Raw genomic sequence first — 21,872 nt, forward strand, 5'->3', positions numbered from 1 at the left:
TGAAAATGAGCTAAACCCCATTATAGAAATAAATTTTAAAAACAAAACGCTGAAACAATGAAAGAGAGAAAAATTCTTACAAAATTCACTCAGGGGCTGTGATGCAACCTGGATTGACCACATATAAACCCACAGCTGGATAAGACATAAGGCTGGACACTTGGGGCTGAGAGGATTGGTGAGCTTTGGTGAGCAACTGCCGAAAGTTTAATGCAATACTTCATGCTACTCAGTCCAAGGGTCCCAACACTCCAGGTTGAAGGGAATCTTCCTACAGCTAAACCATGCTTGGGAAATCCAGCGACTGGTATACCATATGATCGGGAAAGGTTTCTAAAACACACCTCATTTTTGCTCTCCTGGGGCTCCGGATCGACATTCCAGCCGCTTTACTAACAACATCCCCACATGGAGTCAATGCCTTTAAGTTCTGGTATCGCACAGTCTGCAGTTAGTGCGGAGGATGAATGGGAATAGGGGGAACCAGTGAGAAACTAGCTGTAGCGGTTTCAATGGGCACATGTCACTCTAATGTCACATCAGTAAGAAGAATTAACCAAAGGCACAGCAAGGTGCCCCAGAAGAAAAATAGGGCTTCAAGGAATCCTGTGGTTATGGGGCAAGACCACAAAAATAAGAGCTGAAAAATGGGGCTAAGGGCCACTGCAATTCAAAAACCTGCAGAGTTATAAAGGCCAACTATTTTCAAAAAATATATTGAGGTAAGGCTATGAAGAGACATTGAAAGCAAGGCAGAATTGCAGGAAACCGATTTCAGGAGGTAGACTGGAATTGCACTGAAAACATATGAAGAGAGTCAGAACCTCGACAATGATGCACTTGGCCAAAAAGGGCGTATGCGTTTTTTCCTGAATATATTCAGGAAAAAACGCATACGCCCTTTTTGGCCAACCAAGCAAGCTTGCAAAGGAAATCTGCACTACAATGAAGTCTCACTTCCACCTGGTCAAAAGGGCCATCTGAAAAAAGTGTAAAATCCATGAAGGCACGACAGGCCATGGAGACCTGGGAGCCTTCTTATGCTGATGGGCGGGATGTAAATTGCCAACAGACACTCGGGAGAAGTGTATGGTGTTTCCTGAAACATCTAAAAAACAAAGCAACAGAGCCTAGGGCACTTCCACTTATGGTCCTATAGATTAGGGAAATTAAAATAAAAAAGACACAGCCACCCCAAAGTTTGGGACGGCTCTGTTTACAAGAACCTCGTTTATGGTACAAGTTCAATATCGCAGAAAGTGAAAAATGGATAAAGAAGTTGTGGTACTTACGTACAATGCAATATCACTCAGCAATGAAATCCATGTCATCAGAACCGTAGCAGCATAATGAGTGGATTAAGTACGATGAATCTAACTGAAATAAGTCACACAGAAAAAGAAACATCATAAGATATCACTAATACACGGAATGTAAACTTGGCTACACAGGAACTGAATTCCAAAACAGAACAGGGTCTCAAATTTAGAAAACCAACTTATGCTTGCTTAAGGGGAAAGATGAGTTGGGGTGCTGCATAAAACCAGAGATTGAAATGAGCACAGATAAATTTCCTTAAGCCAAATATGGAATAGACAAGAGCTACTCCTTGCTCAATGAAATGGACTCAACACCCCGTATTAAACGCCTAAGAATGTACCTGACTAGTAAGTATCTTAAAACCTATGGATTGCTATGTCTCCGAAAGAGAATCAAGCATGTGTACAGGGGCATAAACGCAGCAGTGATAGGATTGGAGAGGTTCGGTGAGGAAATGAAGACCCTTTGAAGTCATATTCCATGGTACCCATTCCACGGGTTTCAACTACCCAGGTTTAAGGTATTCTTCCTTCAGCTAAAACATGCATGTGGAACCTAGAGTATGATCAACCATGTGATCGGGAGACGTGTTCAAATATGTCTCAGTTTTCGTACCCTGGTACTCGGGTGCCACATTCCAGACGCTTTACTAACACTCTCCCGACTTGGAGAGTCAGTCCCTTTAACCTCCTGTTTGGCCCAGTTTGCAATTTCTGCGGAAGATGCACAGGAATAGCGAGAACCAATGAGAGACTAGCTGGAGGTGTCTGGACGGGCAAATTTAACTCTCATTTCCCACCAGGAAGAGGAATTAACCAAAGGCTCAGTGTGCCGTGCCGGAACAAGATTAGGGCCTGAAGCCATCCTGCGGTGTTGCGGCCAGCTCACAAGAAAGCGAGTTGAAGAAAGGAGCTCAGGGGCACTGTAATTCACAAACCTGCAGAGTTATAAATGACAGCTCTCGTCCAAAAATATACTGAAGTAAGGCTTCCAAGAGGACTTGAAAGCGGGGCAGAATTGCAGGAAACCGATTTCAGGAGGTAGACTGGAATTGCATTGAAAGCATAGGAAAAGAGGCAGAACGTCCACAATGATGCACTTGGCCAAAAAGGGCGTATGCGTTTTTTCCTGAATATATTCAGGAAAAAACGCATACGCCCTTTTTGGCCAACCAAGCAAGCTTGCAAAGGAAATCTGCACTACAATGAAGTCTCACTTCCCCCCGGTCAAAAGGGCCATCTGAAAAAAGTGTAAAATCCAGAAAGGCAGGACAGGCCATGGAGAACTGGGAGCCTTGTTATGCTGATGGGCGGGATGTAAATTGCCAACAGACACTCGGGAGAAGTGTATGGTGTTTCCTGAAACATCTAAAAAACAAAGCAACAGAGCCTAGGGCACTTCCACTTATGGTCCTATAGCTTAGGGAAATTAAAATCAAAAAGACACAGCCACCCCAAAGTTTGGGACGCCTCTGTTTACAAGAACCTCATTTACAGAACAACTTCAACATGGCAGAAAGTGAAATATGGATAAAGAAGTTGTAGTATTTACTTACAAAGCAATATCACTAAGCAATGAAATCTATGTCATCAGGCCCGTAGCAGCATAATGAGTGGATTCAGGTACGATGATTCTAACTGAAATAAGTCACACAGAAAAAGAAACATCATAAGATATCAGTAATACACGGAATGTAAACTTGGCTACACAGGAACTAAATTCCAAAACAGAACAGGGTCTCAAATTTAGAAAACCAACTTATGCTTGCTTAAGGGGAAAGGTGAGTTGGGGTGCTGCATAAAACCAGAGATTGAAATGAGCACAGATAAAGTTCCTTAAGCCAAATATGGAATAGACAAGAGCTACTCCATGCTCAACGAAATGGACTCAACACCCCATAATAAACGCGTAAGAATGTACCTGACTAGTAAGTATCTTAAAACCTATGGATTGCTATGTCTCCAAAAGAGAATCAAGCGTGTGTACAGGGGCATAAACGCAGCAGTGATAGGATTGGAGAGGTTCGGTGAGCAAATGAAGAACCTTTGAAGTCATACTGCATGGTACCCATACCAGGGGTTTCAACTACCCAGGTTTAAGGTATTCTTCCTTCAGCTAAAACATGCATGTGGAACCCAGAGTATGATCAACCGTGTGAACGGGAGACGTGTTCAAATAAGTCTCAGTTTTCCTCCCCTGGTACTCGGGTGCAACATTCCAGACGCTTTACTAACACTCTCCCGACTTGGAGAGTCAGCGCCTTTAACCTCCTGTTTGGCCCAGTTTGCAATTTCTGCGGAAGATGAACAGGAATAGCGAGGACCAATGAGAGACTAGCTGGAGGTGTCTGGACGGGCAAATTTAACTCTCATTTCCCACCAGGAAGAGGAATTAACCAAAGGCTCAGTGTGCCATGCCGGAACCAGATTAGGGCCTGAAGCCATCCTGCGGTGTTGCGGCCAGCTCACAAGAAAGCGAGTTGAAGAAAGGAGCTCAGGGGCACTGTAATTCACAAACCTGCAGAGTTATAAATGACAGCTATCGTCCAAAAATATACTGAAGTAAGGCTTCCAAGAGGACTTGAAAGCGGGGCAGAATTGCAGGAAACCGATTTCAGGAGGTAGACTGGAATTGCATTGAAAGCATAGGAAAAGAGGCAGAACGTACACAATGATGCACTTGGCCAAAAAGGGCGTATGCGTTTTTTCCTGAATATATTCAGGAGAAAACGCATACGCCCTTTTTGGCCAACCAAGCAAGCTTGCAAAGGAAATCTGCACTACAATGAAGTCTCACTTCCCCCCGGTCAAAAGGGCCATCTGAAAAAAGTGTAAAATCCAGAAAGGCAGGACAGGCCATGGAGAACTGGGAGCCTTGTTATGCTGATGGGCGGGATGTAAATTGCCAACAGCCACTCGGGAGAAGTGTATGGTGTTTCCTGAAACATCTAAAAAACAAAGCAACAGAGCCTAGGGCACTTCCACTTATGGTCCTATAGCTTAGGGAAATTAAAATCAAAAAGACACAGCCACCCCAAAGTTTGGGACGCCTCTGTTTACAAGAACCTCGTTTACCGTACAAGTTCAGTATCACAGAAAGTGAAAAATGGATAAAGAACTTGTGGTACTTACGTACAATGCAGTATCACTCAGCAATGAAATCTATGTCATCAGGCCCGTAGCAGCATAATGAGTGGATTCAGGTACGATGATTCTAACTGAAATAAGTCACACAGAAAAAGAAACATCATAAGATATCAGTAATACACGGAATGTAAACTTGGCTACACAGGAACTGAATTCCAAAACAGAACAGGGTCTCAAATTTAGAAAACCAACTTATGCTTGCTTAAGGGGAAAGGTGAGTTGGGGTGCTGCATAAAACCAGAGATTGAAATGAGCACAGATAAAGTTCCTTAAGCCAAATATGGAATAGACAAGAGCTACTCCTTGCTCAACGAAATGGACTCAACACCCCATATTAAACGCGTAAGAATGTACCTGACTAGTAAGTATCTTAAAACCTATGGATTGCTATGTCTCCAAAAGAGAATCAAGCGTGTGTACAGGGGCATAAACGCAGCAGTGATAGGATTGGAGAGGTTCGGTGAGCAAATGAAGACCCTTTGAAGTCATACTGCATGGTACCCATACCAGGGGTTTCAACTACCCAGGTTTAAGGTATTCTTCCTTCAGCTAAAACATGCATGTGGAACCCAGAGTATGATCAACCGTGTGAACGGGAGACGTGTTCAAATAAGTCTCAGTTTTCCTCCCCTGGTACTCGGGTGCAACATTCCAGACGCTTTACTAAATCTCTCCCCACTTGGAGAGTCAGCGCCTTTAACCTCCTGTTTGGCCCAGTTTGCAATTTCTGTGGAAGATGAACAGGAATAGCGAGAACCAATGAGAGACTAGCTGGAGGTGTCTGGACGGGCAAATTTAACTCTCATTTCCCAACAGGAAGAGGAAATAACCAAAGGCTCAGTGTGCCATGCCGGAACCAGATTAGGGCCTGAAGCCATCCTGCGGTGTTGCGGCCAGCTCACAAGAAAGCGAGTTGAAGAAAGGAGCTCAGGGGCACTGTAATTCACAAACCTGCAGAGTTATAAATGACAGCTATCGTCCAAAAATATACTGAAGTAAGGCTTCCAAGAGGACTTGAAAGCGGAGCAGAATTGCAGGAAACCGATTTCAGGAGGTAGACTGGAATTGCATTGAAAGCATAGGAAAAGAGGCAGAACGTCCACAATGATGCACTTGGCCAAAAAGGGCGTATGCGTTTTTTCCTGAATATATTCAGGAAAAAACGCTTACGCCCTTTTTGGCCAACCAAGCAAGCTTGCAAAGGAAATCTGCACTACAATGAAGTCTCACTTCCCCCCGGTCAAAAGGGCCATCTGAAAAAAGTGTAAAATCCAGAAAGGCAGGACAGGCCATGGAGAACTGGGAGCCTTGTTATGCTGATGGGCGGGATGTAAATTGCCAACAGACACTCGGGAGAAGTGTATGGTGTTTCCTGAAACATCTAAAAAACAAAGCAACAGAGCCTAGGGCACTTCCACTTATGGTCCTATAGCTTAGGGAAATTAAAATCAAAAAGACACAGCCACCCCAAAGTTTGGGATGCCTCTGTTTACAAGAACCTCATTTACCGTACAAGTTCAGTATCACAGAAAGTGAAAAATGGATAAAGAACTTGTGGTACTTACGTACAATGCAGTATCACTCAGCAATGAAATCTATGTCATCAGGCCCGTAGCAGCATAATGAGTGGATTCAGGTACGATGATTCTAACTGAAATAAGTCACACAGAAAAAGAAACATCATAAGATATCACTAATACACGGAACGTAAACTTGGCTACACAGGAACTGAATTCCAAAACAGAACAGGGTCTCAAATTTAGAAAACCAACTTATGCTTGCTTAAGGGGAAAGGTGAGTTGGGGTGCTGCATAAAACCAGAGATTGAAATGAGCACAGATAAAGTTCCTTAAGCCAAATATGGAATAGACAAGAGCTACTCCTTGCTCAACGAAATGGACTCAACACCCCATATTAAACGCCTAAGAATGTACCTGACTAGTAAGTATCTTAAAACCTACGGATTGCTATGTCTCCAAAAGAGAATCAAGCGTGTGTACAGGGGCATAAACGTAGCAGTGATAGGATTGGAGAGGTTCGGTGAGCAAATGAAGAACCTTTGAAGTCATACTGCATGGTACCCATACCAGGGGTTTCAACTACCCAGGTTTAAGGTATTCTTCCTTCAGCTAAAACATGCATGTGGAACCCAGAGTATGATCAACCATGTGATCGGGAGACGTGTTCAAATATGTCTCAGTTTTCCTCCCCTGGTACTCAGGTGCAACATTCCAGACGCTTTACTAAAACTCTCCCCACTTGGAGAGTCAGCGCCTTTAACCTCCTGTTTGGCCCAGTTTGCAATTTCTGTGGAAGATGCACAGGAATAGCGAGAACCAATGAGAGACTAGCTGGAGGTGTGTGGACGGACAAATTTAACTCTCATTTCCCAACAGGAAGAGGAAATAACCAAAGGCTCAGTGTGCCATGCCGGAACCAGATTAGGGCCTGAAGCCATCCTGCGGTGTTGCGGCCAGCTCACAAGAAAGCGAGTTGAAGAAAGGAGCTCAGGGGCACTGTAATTCACAAACCTGCAGAGTTATAAATGACAGCTATCGTCCAAAAATATACTGAAGTAAGGCTTCCAAGAGGACTTGAAAGCGGGGCAGAATTGCAGGAAACCGATTTCAGGAGGTAGACTGGAATTGCATTGAAAGCATAGGAAAAGAGGCAGAACGTCCACAATGATGCACTTGGCCAAAAAGGGCGTATGCGTTTTTTCCTGAATATATTCAGGAAAAAACGCATACGCCCTTTTTGGCCAACCAAGCAAGCTTGCAAAGGAAATCTGCACTACAATGAAGTCTCACTTCCCCCCGGTCAAAAGGGCCATCTGAAAAAAGTGTAAAATCCAGAAAGGCAGGACAGGCCATGGAGAACTGGGAGCCTTGTTATGCTGATGGGCGGGATGTAAATTGCCAACAGACACTCGGGAGAAGTGTATGGTGTTTCCTGAAACATCTAAAAAACAAAGCAACAGAGCCTAGGGCACTTCCACTTATAGTCCTATAGCTTAGGGAAATTAAAATCAAAAAGACACAGCCACCCCAAAATTTGGGATGCCTCTGTTTACAAGAACCTCATTTACCGTACAAGTTCAGTATCACAGAAAGTGAAAAATGGATAAAGAACTTGTGGTACTTACGTACAATGCAGTATCACTCAGCAATGAAATCTATGTCATCAGGCCCGTAGCAGCATAATGAGTGGATTCAGGTACGATGATTCTAACTGAAATAAGTCACACAGAAAAAGGAACATCATAAGATATCAGTAATACACGGAATGTAAACTTGGCTACACAGGAACTGAATTCCAAAACAGAACAGGGTCTCAAATTTAGAAAACCAACTTATGCTTGCTTAAGGGGAAAGGTGAGTTGGGGTGCTGCATAAAACCAGAGATTGAAATGAGCACAGATAAAGTTCCTTAAGCCAAATATGGAATAGACAAGAGCTACTCCTTGCTCAATGAAATGGACTCAACACCCCGTATTAAACGCCTAAGAATGTACCTGACTAGTAAGTATCTTAAAACCTATGGATTGCTATGTCTCCGAAAGAGAATCAAGCATGTGTACAGGGGCATAAACGCAGCAGTGATAGGATTGGAGAGGTTCGGTGAGGAAATGAAGACCCTTTGAAGTCATATTCCATGGTACCCATTCCACGGGTTTCAACTACCCAGGTTTAAGGTATTCTTCCTTCAGCTAAAACATGCATGTGGAACCTAGAGTATGATCAACCATGTGATCGGGAGACGTGTTCAAATATGTCTCAGTTTTCGTACCCTGGTACTCGGGTGCCACATTCCAGACGCTTTACTAACACTCTCCCGACTTGGAGAGTCAGTCCCTTTAACCTCCTGTTTGGCCCAGTTTGCAATTTCTGCGGAAGATGCACAGGAATAGCGAGAACCAATGAGAGACTAGCTGGAGGTGTCTGGACGGGCAAATTTAACTCTCATTTCCCACCAGGAAGAGGAATTAACCAAAGGCTCAGCATGCCGTGCCGGAACCACATTAGGGCCTGAAGCCATCCAGCGGTGTTGCGGCCAGCTCACAAGAAAGCGAGTTGAAGAAAGGAGCTCAGGGGCACTGTAATTCACAAACCTGCAGAGTTATAAATGACAGCTATCGTCCAAAAATATACTGAAGTAAGGCTGCCAAGAGGACTTGAAAGCGGGGCAGAATTGCAGGAAACCGATTTCAGGAGGTAGACTGGAATTGCATTGAAAGCATAGGAAAAGAGGCAGAACGTCCACAATGATGCACTTGGCCAAAAAGGGCGTATGCGTTTTTTCCTGAATATATTCAGGAGAAAACGCATACGCCCTTTTTGGCCAACCAAGCAAGCTTGCAAAGGAAATCTGCACTACAATGAAGTCTCACTTCCCCCCGGTCAAAAGGGCCATCTGAAAAAAGTGTAAAATCCAGAAAGGCAGGAGAGGCCATGGAGAACTGGGAGCCTTGTTATGCTGATGGGCGGGATGTAAATTGCCAACAGACACTCGGGAGAAGTGTATGGTGTTTCCTGAAACATCTAAAAAACAAAGCAAAAGAGCCTAGGGCACTTCCACTTATGGTCCTATAGCTTAGGGAAATTAAAATCAAAAAGACACAGCCACCCCAAAGTTTGGGACGCCTCTGTTTACAAGAACCTCATTTACCGTACAAGTTCAGTATCACAGAAAGTGAAAAATGGATAAAGAACTTGTGGTACTTACGTACAATGCAGTATCACTCAGCAATGAAATCTATGTCATCAGGCCCGTAGCAGCATAATGAGTGGATTCAGGTACGATGATTCTAACTGAAATAAGTCACACAGAAAAAGAAACATCATAAGATATCAGTAATACACGGAACGTAAACTTGGCTACACAGGAACTGAATTCCAAAACAGAACAGGGTCTCAAATTTAGAAAACCAACTTATGCTTGCTTAAGGGGAAAGGTGAGTTGGGGTGCTGCATAAAACCAGAGATTGAAATGAGCACAGATAAAGTTCCTTAAGCCAAATATGGAATAGACAAGAGCTACTCCTTGCTCAACGAAATGGACTCAACACCCCATATTAAACGCCTAAGAATGTACCTGACTAGTAAGTATCTTAAAACCTATGGATTGCTATGTCTCCAAAAGAGAATCAAGCGTGTGTACAGGGGCATAAACGCAGCAGTGATAGGATTGGAGAGGTTCGGTGAGCAAATGAAGAACCTTTGAAGTCATACTGCATGGTACCCATACCAGGGGTTTCAACTACCAAGGTTTAAGGTATTCTTCCTTCAGCTAAAACATGCATGTGGAACCCAGAGTATGATCAACCGTGTGAACGGGAGACGTGTTCAAATAAGTCCCAGTTTTCCTCCCCTGGTACTCGGTTGCAACATTCCAGACGCTTAACTAACACTCTCCCGACTTGGAGAGTCAGTCCCTTTAACCTCCTGTTTGGCCCAGTTTGCAATTTCTGCGGAAGATGAACAGGAATAGCGAGAACCAATGAGAGACTAGCTGGAGGTGTCTGGACGGGCAAATTTAACTCTCATTTCCCACCAGGAAGAGGAAATAACCAAAGGCTCAGTGTGCCATGCCGGAACCAGATTAGGGCCTGAAGCCATCCTGCGGTGTTGCGGCCAGCTGACAAGAAATCGAGTTGAAGAAAGGAGCTCAGGGGCACTGTAATTCACAAACCTGCAGAGTTATAAATGACAGCTATCGTCCAAAAATATACTGAAGTAAGGCTGCCAAGAGGACTTGAAAGCGGGGCAGAATTGCAGGAAACCGATTTCAGGAGGTAGACTGGAATTGCATTGAAAGCATAGGAAAAGAGGCAGAACGTCCACAATGATGCACTTGGCCAAAAAGGGCGTATGCGTTTTTTCCTGAATATATTCAGGAAAAAACGCATACGCCCTTTTTGGCCAAACAAGCAAGCTTGCAAAGGAAATCTGCACTACAATGAAGTCTCACTTCCCCCCGGTCAAAAGGGCCATCTGAAAAAAGTGTAAAATCCAGAAAGGCAGGACAGGCCATGGAGAACTGGGAGCCTTGTTATGCTGATGGGTGGGATGTAAATTGCCAACAGACACTCGGGAGAAGTGTATGGTGTTTCCTGAAACATCTAAAAAACAAAGCAACAGAGCCTAGGGCACTTCCACTTATGGTCCTATAGCTTAGGGAAATTAAAATCAAAAAGACACAGCCACCCCAAAGTTTGGGACGTCTCTGTTTACAAGAACCTCGTTTACTGTACAAGTTCAGTATCACAGAAAGTGAAAAATGGATAAAGAACTTGTGGTACTTACGTACAATGCAGTATCACTCAGCAATGAAATCTATGTCATCAGGCCCGTAGCAGCATAATGAGTGGATTCAGGTACGATGATTCTAACTGAAATAAGTCACACAGAAAAAGAAACATCATAAGATATCAGTAATACACGGAATGTAAACTTGGCTACACAGGAACTGAATTCCAAAACAGAACAGGGTCTCAAATTTAGAAAACCAACTTATGCTTGCTTAAGGGGAAAGGTGAGTTGGGGTGCTGCATAAAACCAGAGATTGATATGAGCACAGATAAAGTTCCTTAAGCCAAATATGGAATAGACAAGAGCTACTCCTTCCTCAACGAAATGGACTCAACACCCCATATTAAACGCGTAAGAATATACCTGACTAGTAAGTATCTTAAAACCTATGGATTGCTATGTCTCCAAAAGAGAATCAAGCGTGTGTACAGGGGCATAAACGCAGCAGTGATAGGATTGGAGAGGTTCGGTGAGCAAATGAAGACCCTTTGAAGTCATACTGCATGGTACCCATACCAGGGGTTTCAACTACCCAGGTTTAAGGTATTCTTCCTTCAGCTAAAACATGCATGTGGAACCCAGAGTATGATCAACCGTGTGAACGGGAGACGTGTTCAAATAAGTCTCAGTTTTCCTCCCCTGGTACTCGGGTGCAACATTCCAGACGCTTTACTAAAACTCTCCCCACTTGGAGAGTCAGCGCCTTTAACCTCCTGTTTGGCCCAGTTTGCAATTTCTGTGGAAGATGAACAGGAATAGCGAGAACCAATGAGAGACTAGCTGGAGGTGTCTGGACGGACAAATTTAACTCTCATTTCCCAACAGGAAGAGGAAATAACCAAAGGCTCAGTGTGCCATGCCGGAACCAGATTAGGGCCTGAAGCCATCCTGCGGTGTTGCGGCCAGCTCACAAGAAAGCGAGTTGAAGAAAGGAGCTCAGGGGCACTGTAATTCACAAACCTGCAGAGTTATAAATGACAGCTATCGTCCAAAAATATACTGAAGTAAGGCTGCCAAGAGGACTTGAAAGCGGGGCAGAATTGCAGGAAACCGATTTCAGGAGGTAGACTGGAATTGCATTGAAAGCATAGGAAAAGAGGCAGAACGTCCACAATGATGCACTTGGCCAAAAAGGGCGTATGCGTTTTTTCCTGAATATATTCAGGAAAAAACGCATACGCCCTTTTTGGCCAACCAAGCAAGCTTGCAAAGGAAATCTGCACTACAATGAAGTCTCACTTCCCCCCGGTCAAAAGGGCCATCTGAAAAAAGTGTAAAATCCAGAAAGGCAGGACAGGCCATGGAGAACTGGGAGCCTTGTTATGCTGATGGGCGGGATGTAAATTGCCAACAGACACTCGGGAGAAGTGTATGGTGTTTCCTGAAACATCTAAAAAACAAAGCAACAGAGCCTAGGGCACTTCCACTTATGGTCCTATAGCTTAGGGAAATTAAAATCAAAAAGACACAGCCACCCCAAAGTTTGGGATGCCTCTGTTTACAAGAACCTCATTTACCGTACAAGTTCAGTATCACAGAAAGTGAAAAATGGATAAAGAACTTGTGGTACTTACGTACAATGCAGTATCACTCAGCAATGAAATCTATGTCATCAGGCCCGTAGCAGCATAATGAGTGGATTCAGGTACGATGATTCTAACTGAAATAAGTCACACAGAAAAAGAAACATCATAAGATATCAGTAATACACGGAATGTAAACTTGGCTACACAGGAACTGAATTCCAAAACAGAACAGGGTCTCAAATTTAGAAAACCAACTTATGCTTGCTTAAGGGGAAAGGTGAGTTGGGGTGCTGCATAAAACCAGAGATTGAAATGAGCACAGATAAAGTTCCTTAAGCCAAATATGGAATAGACAAGAGCTACTCCTTGCTCAATGAAATGGACTCAACACCCTGTATTAAACGCCTAAGAATGTACCTGACTAGTAAGTATCTTAAAACCTATGGATTGCTATGTCTCCGAAAGAGAATCAAGCATGTGTACAGGGGCATAAACGCAGCAGTGATAGGATTGGAGAGGTTCGGTGAGGAAATGAAGACCCTTTGAAGTCATATTCCATGGTACCCATTCCACGGGTTTCAACTACCCAGGTTTAAGGTATTCTTCCTTCAGCTAAAACATGCATGTGGAACCTAGAGTATGATCAACCATGTGATCGGGAGACGTGTTCAAATATGTCTCAGTTTTCGTACCCTGGTACTCGGGTGCCACATTCCAGACGCTTTACTAACACTCTCCCGACTTGGAGAGTCAGTCCCTTTAACCTCCTGTTTGGCCCAGTTTGCAATTTCTGCGGAAGATGCACAGGAATAGCGAGAACCAATGAGAGACTAGCTGGAGGTGTCTGGACGGGCAAATTTAACTCTCATTTCCCACCAGGAAGAGGAATTAACCAAAGGCTCAGCATGCCGTGCCGGAACCACATTAGGGCCTGAAGCCATCCTGCGGTGTTGCGGCCAGCTCACAAGAAAGCGAGTTGAAGAAAGGAGCTCAGGGGCACTGTAATTCACAAACCTGCAGAGTTATAAATGACAGCTATCGTCCAAAAATATACTGAAGTAAGGCTGCCAAGAGGACTTGAAAGCGGGGCAGAATTGCAGGAAACCGATTTCAGGAGGTAGACTGGAATTGCATTGAAAGCATAGGAAAAGAGGCAGAACGTCCACAATGATGCACTTGGCCAAAAAGGGCGTATGCGTTTTTTCCTGAATATATTCAGGAAAAAACGCATACGCCCTTTTTGGCCAACCAAGCAAGCTTGCAAAGGAAATCTGCACTACAATGAAGTCTCACTTCCCCCCGGTCAAAAGGGCCATCTGAAAAAAGTGTAAAATCCAGAAAGGCAGGACAGGCCATGGAGAACTGGGAGCCTTGTTATGCTGATGGGCGGGATGTAAATTGCCAACAGACACTCGGGAGAAGTGTATGGTGTTTCCTGAAACATCTAAAAAACAAAGCAACAGAGCCTAGGGCACTTCCACTTATGGTCCTATAGCTTAGGGAAATTAAAATCAAAAAGACACAGCCACCCCAAAGTTTGGGATGCCTCTGTTTACAAGAACCTCATTTACCGTACAAGTTCAGTATCACAGAAAGTGAAAAATGGATAAAGAACTTGTGGTACTTACGTACAATGCAGTATCACTCAGCAATGAAATCTATGTCATCAGGCCCGTAGCAGCATAATGAGTGGATTCAGGTACGATGATTCTAACTGAAATAAGTCACACAGAAAAAGAAACATCATAAGATATCACTAATACACGGAATGTAAACGTGGCTACACAGGAACTGAATTCCAAAACAGAACAGGGTCTAAAATTTAGAAAACCAACTTATGCTTGCTTAAGGGGAAAGGTGAGTTGGGGTGCTGCATAAAACCAGAGATTGAAATGAGCACAGATAAAGTTCCTTAAGCCAAATATGGAATAGACAAGAGCTACTCCTTGCTCAACGAAATGGACTCAACACCCCATATTAAACGCGTAAGAATGTACCTGACTAGTAAGTATCTTAAAACCTATGGATTGCTATGTCTCCAAAAGAGAATCAAGCGTGTGTACAGGGGCATAAACGCAGCAGTGATAGGATTGGAGAGGTTCGGTGAGCAAATGAAGACCCTTTGAAGTCATACTGCATGGTACCCATACCAGGGGTTTCAACTACCCAGGTTTAAGGTATTCTTCCTTCAGCTAAAACATGCATGTGGAACCCAGAGTATGATCAACCGTGTGAACGGGAGACGTGTTCAAATAAGTCTCAGTTTTCCTCCCCTGGTACTCGGGTGCAACATTCCAGACGCTTTACTAACACTCTCCCGACTTGGAGAGTCAGCGCCTTTAACCTCCTGTTTGGCGCAGTTTGCAATTTCTGCGGAAGATGCACAGGAATAGCGAGAACCAATGAGAGACTAGCTGGAGGTGTCTGGACGGGCAAATTTAACTCTCATTTCCCACCAGGAAGAGGAATTAACCAAAGGCTCAGCGTGCCGTGCTGGAACCAGATTAGGGCCTGAAGCCATCCTGCGGTGTTGCGGCCAGCTCACAAGAAAGCGAGTTGAAGAAAGGAGCTCAGGGGCACTGTAATTCACAAACCTGCAGAGTTATAAATGACAGCTATCGTCCAAAAATATACTGAAGTAAGGCTGCCAAGAGGACTTGAAAGCGGGGCAGAATTGCAGGAAACCGATTTCAGGAGGTAGACTGGAATTGCATTGAAAGCATAGGAAAAGAGGCAGAACGTCCACAATGATGCACTTGGCCAAAAAGGGCGTATGCGTTTTTTCCTGAATATATTCAGGAAAAAACGCATACGCCCTTTTTGGCCAACCAAGCAAGCTTGCAAAGGAAATCTGCACTACAATGAAGTCTCACTTCCCCCCGGTCAAAAGGGCCATCTGAAAAAAGTGTAAAATCCAGAAAGGCAGGACAGGCCATGGAGAACTGGGAGCCTTGTTATGCTGATGGGCGGGATGTAAATTGCCAACAGACACTCGGGAGAAGTGTATGGTGTTTCCTGAAACATCTAAAAAACAAAGCAACAGAGCCTAGGGCACTTCCACTTATGGTCCTATAGCTTAGGGAAATTAAAATCAAAAAGACACAGCCACCCCAAAGTTTGGGACGCCTCTGTTTACAAGAACCTCGTTTACTGTACAAGTTCAGTATCACAGAAAGTGAAAAATGGATAAAGAACTTGTGGTACTTACGTACAATGCAGTATCACTCAGCAATGAAATCTATGTCATCAGGCCCGTAGCAGCATAATGAGTGGATTCAGGTACGATGATTCTAACTGAAATAAGTCACACAGAAAAAGAAACATCATAAGATATCAGTAATACATGGAATGGAAACTTGGCTACACAGGAACTGAATTCCAAAACAGAACAGGGTCTCAAATTTAGAAAACCAACTTATGCTTGCTTAAGGGGAAAGGTGAGTTGGGGTGCTGCATAAAACCAGAGATTGAAATGAGCACAGATAAAGTTCCTTAAGCCAAATATGGAATAGACAAGAGCTACTCCTTGCTCAATGAAATGGACTCAACACCCCGTATTAAACGCCTAAGAATGTACCTGACTAGTAAGTATCTTAAAACCTATGGATTGCTATGTCTCCGAAAGAGAATCAAGCGTGTGTACAGGGGCATAAACGCAGCAGTGATAGGATTGGAGAGGTTCGGTGAGGAAATGAAGACCCTTTGAAGTCATATTCCATGGTACCCATTCCACGGGTTTCAACTACCCAGGTTTAAGGTATTCTTCCTTCAGCTAAAACATGCATGTGGAACCCAGAGTATGATCAACCATGTGATCGGGAGACGTGTTCAAATATGTCTCAGTTTTCGTACCCTGGAACTCGGGTGCCACATTCCAGACGCTTTACTAACACTCTCCCGACTTGGAGAGTCAGTCCCTTTAACCTCCTGTTTGGCGCAGTTTGCAATTTCTGCGGAAGATGCACAGGAATAGCGAGAACCAATGAGAGACTAGCTGGAGGTGTCTGGACGGGCAAATTTAACTCTCATTTCCCACCAGGAAGAGGAATTAACCAAAGGCTCAGCGTGCCGTGCTGGAACCAGATTAGGGCCTGAAGCCATCCTGCGGTGTTGCGGCCAGCTCACAAAAAGCGAGTTGAAGAAAGGAGCTCAGGGGCACTGTAATTCACAAACATGCAGAGTTATAAATGACAGCTATCGTCCAAAAATATACTGAAGTAAGGCTGCCAAGAGGACTTGAAAGCGGGGCAGAATTGCAGGAAACCGATTTCAGGAGGTAGACTGGAATTGCATTGAAAGCATAGGAAAAGAGGCAGAACGTCCACAATGATGCACTTGGCCAAAAAGGGCGTATGCGTTTTTTCCTGAATATATTCAGGAAAAAACGCATACGCCCTTTTTGGCCAACCAAGCAAGCTTGCAAAGGAAATCTGCACTACAATGAAGTCTCACTTCCCCCTGGTCAAAAGGGCCATCTGAAAAAAGTGTAAAATCCAGAAAGGCAGGACAGGCCATGGAGAACTGGGAGCCTTGTTATGCTGATGGGCGGGATGTAAATTGCCAACAGCCACTCGGGAGAAGTGTATGGTGTTTCCTGAAACATCTAAAAAACAAAGCAACAGAGCCTAGGGCACTTCCACTTATGGTCCTATAGCTTAGGGAAATTAAAATCAAAAAGACACAGCCACCCCAAAGTTTGGGACGTCTCTGTTTACAAGAACCTCGTTTACTGTACAAGTTCAGTATCACAGAAAGTGAAAAATGGATAAAGAACTTGTGGTACTTACGTACAATGCAGTATCACTCAGCAATGAAATCTATGTCATCAGGCCCGTAGCAGCATAATGAGTGGATTCAGGTACGATGATTCTAACTGAAATAAGTCACACAGAAAAAGAAACATCATAAGATATCAGTAATACACGGAATGTAAACTTGGCTACACAGGAACTGAATTCCAAAACAGAACAGGGTCTCAAATTTAGAAAACCAACTTATGCTTGCTTAAGGGGAAAGGTGAGTTGGGGTGCTGCATAAAACCAGAGATTGAAATGAGCACAGATAAAGTTCCTTAAGCCAAATATGGAATAGACAAGAGCTACTCCTTGCTCAACGAAATGGACTCAACACCCCATATTAAACGCGTAAGAATGTACCTGACTAGTAAGTATCTTAAAACCTATGGATTGCTATGTCTCCAAAAGAGAATCAAGCGTGTGTACAGGGGCATAAACGCAGCAGTGATAGGATTGGAGAGGTTCGGTGAGCAAATGAAGAACCTTTGAAGTCATACTGCATGGTACCCATACCAGGGGTTTCAACTACCCAGGTTTAAGGTATTCTTCCTTCAGCTAAAACATGCATGTGGAACCCAGAGTATGATCAACCGTGTGAACGGGAGACGTGTTCAAATAAGTCTCAGTTTTCCTCCCCTGGTACTCGGGTGCAACATTCCAGACGCTTTACTAAAACTCTCCCCACTTGGAGAGTCAGTGCCTTTAACCTCCTGTTTGGCCCAGTTTGCAATTTCTGTGGAAGATGAACAGGAATAGCGAGAACCAATGAGAGACTAGCTGGAGGTGTCTGGACGGACAAATTTAACTCTCATTTCCCAACAGGAAGAGGAAATAACCAAAGGCTCAGTGTGCCATACCGGAACCAGATTAGGGCCTGAAGCCATCCTGCGGTGTTGCGGCCAGCTCACAAGAAAGCGAGTTGAAGAAAGGAGCTCAGGGGCACTGTAATTCACAAACCTGCAGAGTTATAAATGACAGCTATCGTCCAAAAATATCCTGAAGTAAGGCTTCCAAGAGGACTTGAAAGCGGGGCAGAATTGCAGGAAACCGATTTCAGGAGGTAGACTGGAATTGCATTGAAAGCATAGGAAAAGAGGCAGAACGTCCACAATGAGGCACTTGGCCAAAAAGGGCATATGCGATTTTTCCTGAATATATTCAGGAAAAAACGCATACGCCCTTTTTGGCCAACCAAGCAAGCTTGCAAAGGAAATCTGCACTACAATGAAGTCTCACTTCCCCCCGGTCAAAAGGGCCATCTGAAAAAAGTGTAAAATCCAGAAAGGCAGGACAGGCCATGGAGAACTGGGAGCCTTGTTATGCTGATGGGCGGGATGTAAATTGCCAACAGACACTCGGGAGAAGTGTATGGTGTTTCCTGAAACATCTAAAAAACAAAGCAACAGAGCCTAGGGCACTTCCACTTATGGTCCTATAGCTTAGGGAAATTAAAATCAAAAAGACACAGCCACCCCAAAGTTTGGGATGCCTCTGTTTACAAGAACTTCATTTACCGTACAAGTTCAGTATCACAGAAAGTGAAAAATGGATAAAGAACTTGTGGTACTTACGTACAATGCAGTATCACTCAGCAATGAAATCTATGTCATCAGGCCCGTAGCAGCATAATGAGTGGATTCAGGTACGATGATTCTAACTGAAATAAGTGACACAGAAAAAGAAACATCATAAGATATCAGTAATACACGGAATGGAAACTTGGCTACACAGGAACTGAATTCCAAAACAGAACAAAGTCTCAAATTTAGAAAACCAACTTATGCTTGCTTAAGGGGAAAGGTGAGTTGGGGTGCTGCATAAAACCAGAGATTGAAATGAGCACAGATAAAGTTCCTTAAGCCAAATATGGAATAGACAAGAGCTACTCCTTGCTCAATGAAATGGACTCAACACCCTGTATTAAACGCCTAAGAATGTACCTGACTAGTAAGTATCTTAAAACCTATGGATTGCTATGTCTCCGAAAGAGAATCAAGCATGTGTACAGGGGCATAAACGCAGCAGTGATAGGATTGGAGAGGTTCGGTGAGGAAATGAAGACCCTTTGAAGTCATATTCCATGGTACCCATTCCACGGGTTTCAACTACCCAGGTTTAAGGTATTCTTCCTTCAGCTAAAACATGCATGTGGAACCTAGAGTATGATCAACCATGTGATCGGGAGACGTGTTCAAATATGTCTCAGTTTTCGTACCCTGGTACTGGGGTGCCACATTCCAGACGCTTTACTAACACTCTCCCGACTTGGAGAGTCAGTCCCTTTAACCTCCTGTTTGGCCCAGTTTGCAATTTCTGCGGAAGATGCACAGGAATAGCGAGAACCAATGAGAGACTAGCTGGAGGTGTCTGGACGGGCAAATTTAACTCTCATTTCCCACCAGGAAGAGGAATTAACCAAAGGCTCAGCATGCCGTGCTGGAACCACATTAGGGCCTGAAGCCATCCTGCGGTGTTGCGGCCAGCTCACAAGAAAGCGAGTTGAAGAAAGGAGCGCAGGGGCACTGTAATTCACAAACCCGCAGAGTTATAAATGACAGCTATCGTCCAAAAATATACTGAAGTAAGGCTGCCAAGAGGACTTGAAAGCGGGGCAGAATTGCAGGAAACCGATTTCAGGAGGTAGACTGGAATTGCATTGAAAGCACAGGAAAAGAGGCAGAACGTCCACAATGATGCACTTGGCCAAAAAGGGCGTATGCGTTTTTTCCTGAATATATTCAGGAAAAAACGCATACGCCCTTTTTGGCCAACCAAGCAAGCTTGCAAAGGAAATCTGCACTACAATGAAGTCTCACTTCCCCCCGGTCAAAAGGGCCATCTGAAAAAAGTGTAAAATCCAGAAAGACAGGACAGGCCATGGAGAACTGGGAGCCTTGTTATGCTGATGGGCGGGATGTAAATTGCCAACAGACACTTGGGAGAAGTGTATGGTGTTTCCTGAAACATCTAAAAAACAAAGCAACAGAGCCTAGGGCACTTCCACTTATGGTCCTATAGCTTAGGGAAATTAAAATCAAAAAGACACAGCCACCCCAAAATTTGGGACGCCTCTGTTTACAAGAACCTCGTTTACTGTACAAGTTCAGTATCACAGAAAGTGAAAAATGGATAAAGAACTTGTGGTACTTACGTACAATGCAGTATCACTCAGCAATGAAATCTATGTCATCAGGCCCGTAGCAGCATAATGAGTGGATTCAGGTACGATGATTCTAACTGAAATAAGTCACACAGAAAAAGAAACATCATAAGATATCAGTAATACACGTTATGTAAACTTGGCTACACAGGAACTGAATTCCAAAACAGAACAGGGTCTCAAATTTAGAAAACCAACTTATGCTTGCTTAAGGGGAAAGGTGAGTTGGGGTGCTGCATAAAACCAGACATTGAAATGAGCACAGATAAAGTTCCTTAAGCCAAATATGGAATAGACAAGAGCTACTCCTTGCTCAACGAAATGGACTCAACACCCCATATTAAACGCGTAAGAATGTACCTGACTAGTAAGTATCTTAAAACCTATGGATTGCTATGTCTCCAAAAGAGAATCAAGCGTGTGTACAGGGGCATAAACGCAGCAGTGATAGGATTGGAGAGGTTCGGTGAGCAAATGAAGAACCTTTGAAGTCATACTGCATGGTACCCATACCAGGGGTTTCAACTACCCAGGTTTAAGGTATTCTTCCTTCAGCTAAAACATGCATGTGGAACCCAGAGTATGATCAACCGTGTGAACGGGAGACGTGTTCAAATAAGTCTCAGTTTTCCTCCCCTGGTACTCGGGTGCAACATTCCAGACGCTTTACTAAAACTCTCCCCACTTGGAGAGTCAGCGCCTTTAACCTCCTGTTTGGCCCAGTTTGCAATTTCTGCGGAAGATGAACAGGAATAGCGAGAACCAATGAGAGACTAGCTGGAGGTGTCTGGACGGGCAAATTTAACTCTCATTTCCCACCAGGAAGAGGAAATAACCAAAGGCTCAGTGTGCCATGCCGGAACCAGGTAAGGGCCTGAAGCCATCCTGCGGTGTTGCGGCCAGCTCACAAGAAAGCAAGTTGAAGAAAGGAGCTCAGGGGCACTGTAATTCACAAACCTGCAGAGTTATAAATGACAGCTATCGTCCAAAAATATACTGAAGTAAGGCTGCCAAGAGGACTTGAAAGCGGGGCAGAATTGCAGGAAACCGATTTCAGGAGGTAGACTGGAATTGCATTGAAAGCATAGGAAAAGAGGCAGAACGTCCACAATGATGCACTTGGCCAAAAAGGGCGTATGCGTTTTTTCCTGAATATATTCAGGAAAAAACGCATACGCCCTTTTTGGCCAACCAAGCAAGCTTGCAAAGGAAATCTGCACTACAATGAAGTCTCCCTTCCCCCTGGTCAAAAGGGCCATCTGAAAAAAGTGTAAAATCCAGAAAGGCAGGACAGGCCATGGAGAACTGGGAGCCTTGTTATGCTGATGGGCGGGATGTAAATTGCCAACAGACACTCGGGAGAAGTGTATGGTGTTTCCTGAAACATCTAAAAAACAAAGCAACAGAGCCTAGGGCACTTCCACTTATGGTCCTATAGCTTAGGGAAATTAAAATAAAAAAGACACAGCCACCCCAAAGTTTGGGATGCCTCTGTTTACAAGAACCTCGTTTACTGTACAAGTTCAGTATCACAGAAAGTGAAAAATGGATAAAGAACTTGTGGTACTTACGTACAATGCAGTATCACTCAGCAATGAAATCTATGTCATCAG

The sequence above is a fragment of the Stenella coeruleoalba genome, assembly GCF_951394435.1.
Source record: "Stenella coeruleoalba genome assembly, chromosome: 2".
NCBI classification, from domain to species: Eukaryota; Metazoa; Chordata; class Mammalia; order Artiodactyla; family Delphinidae; genus Stenella; species Stenella coeruleoalba.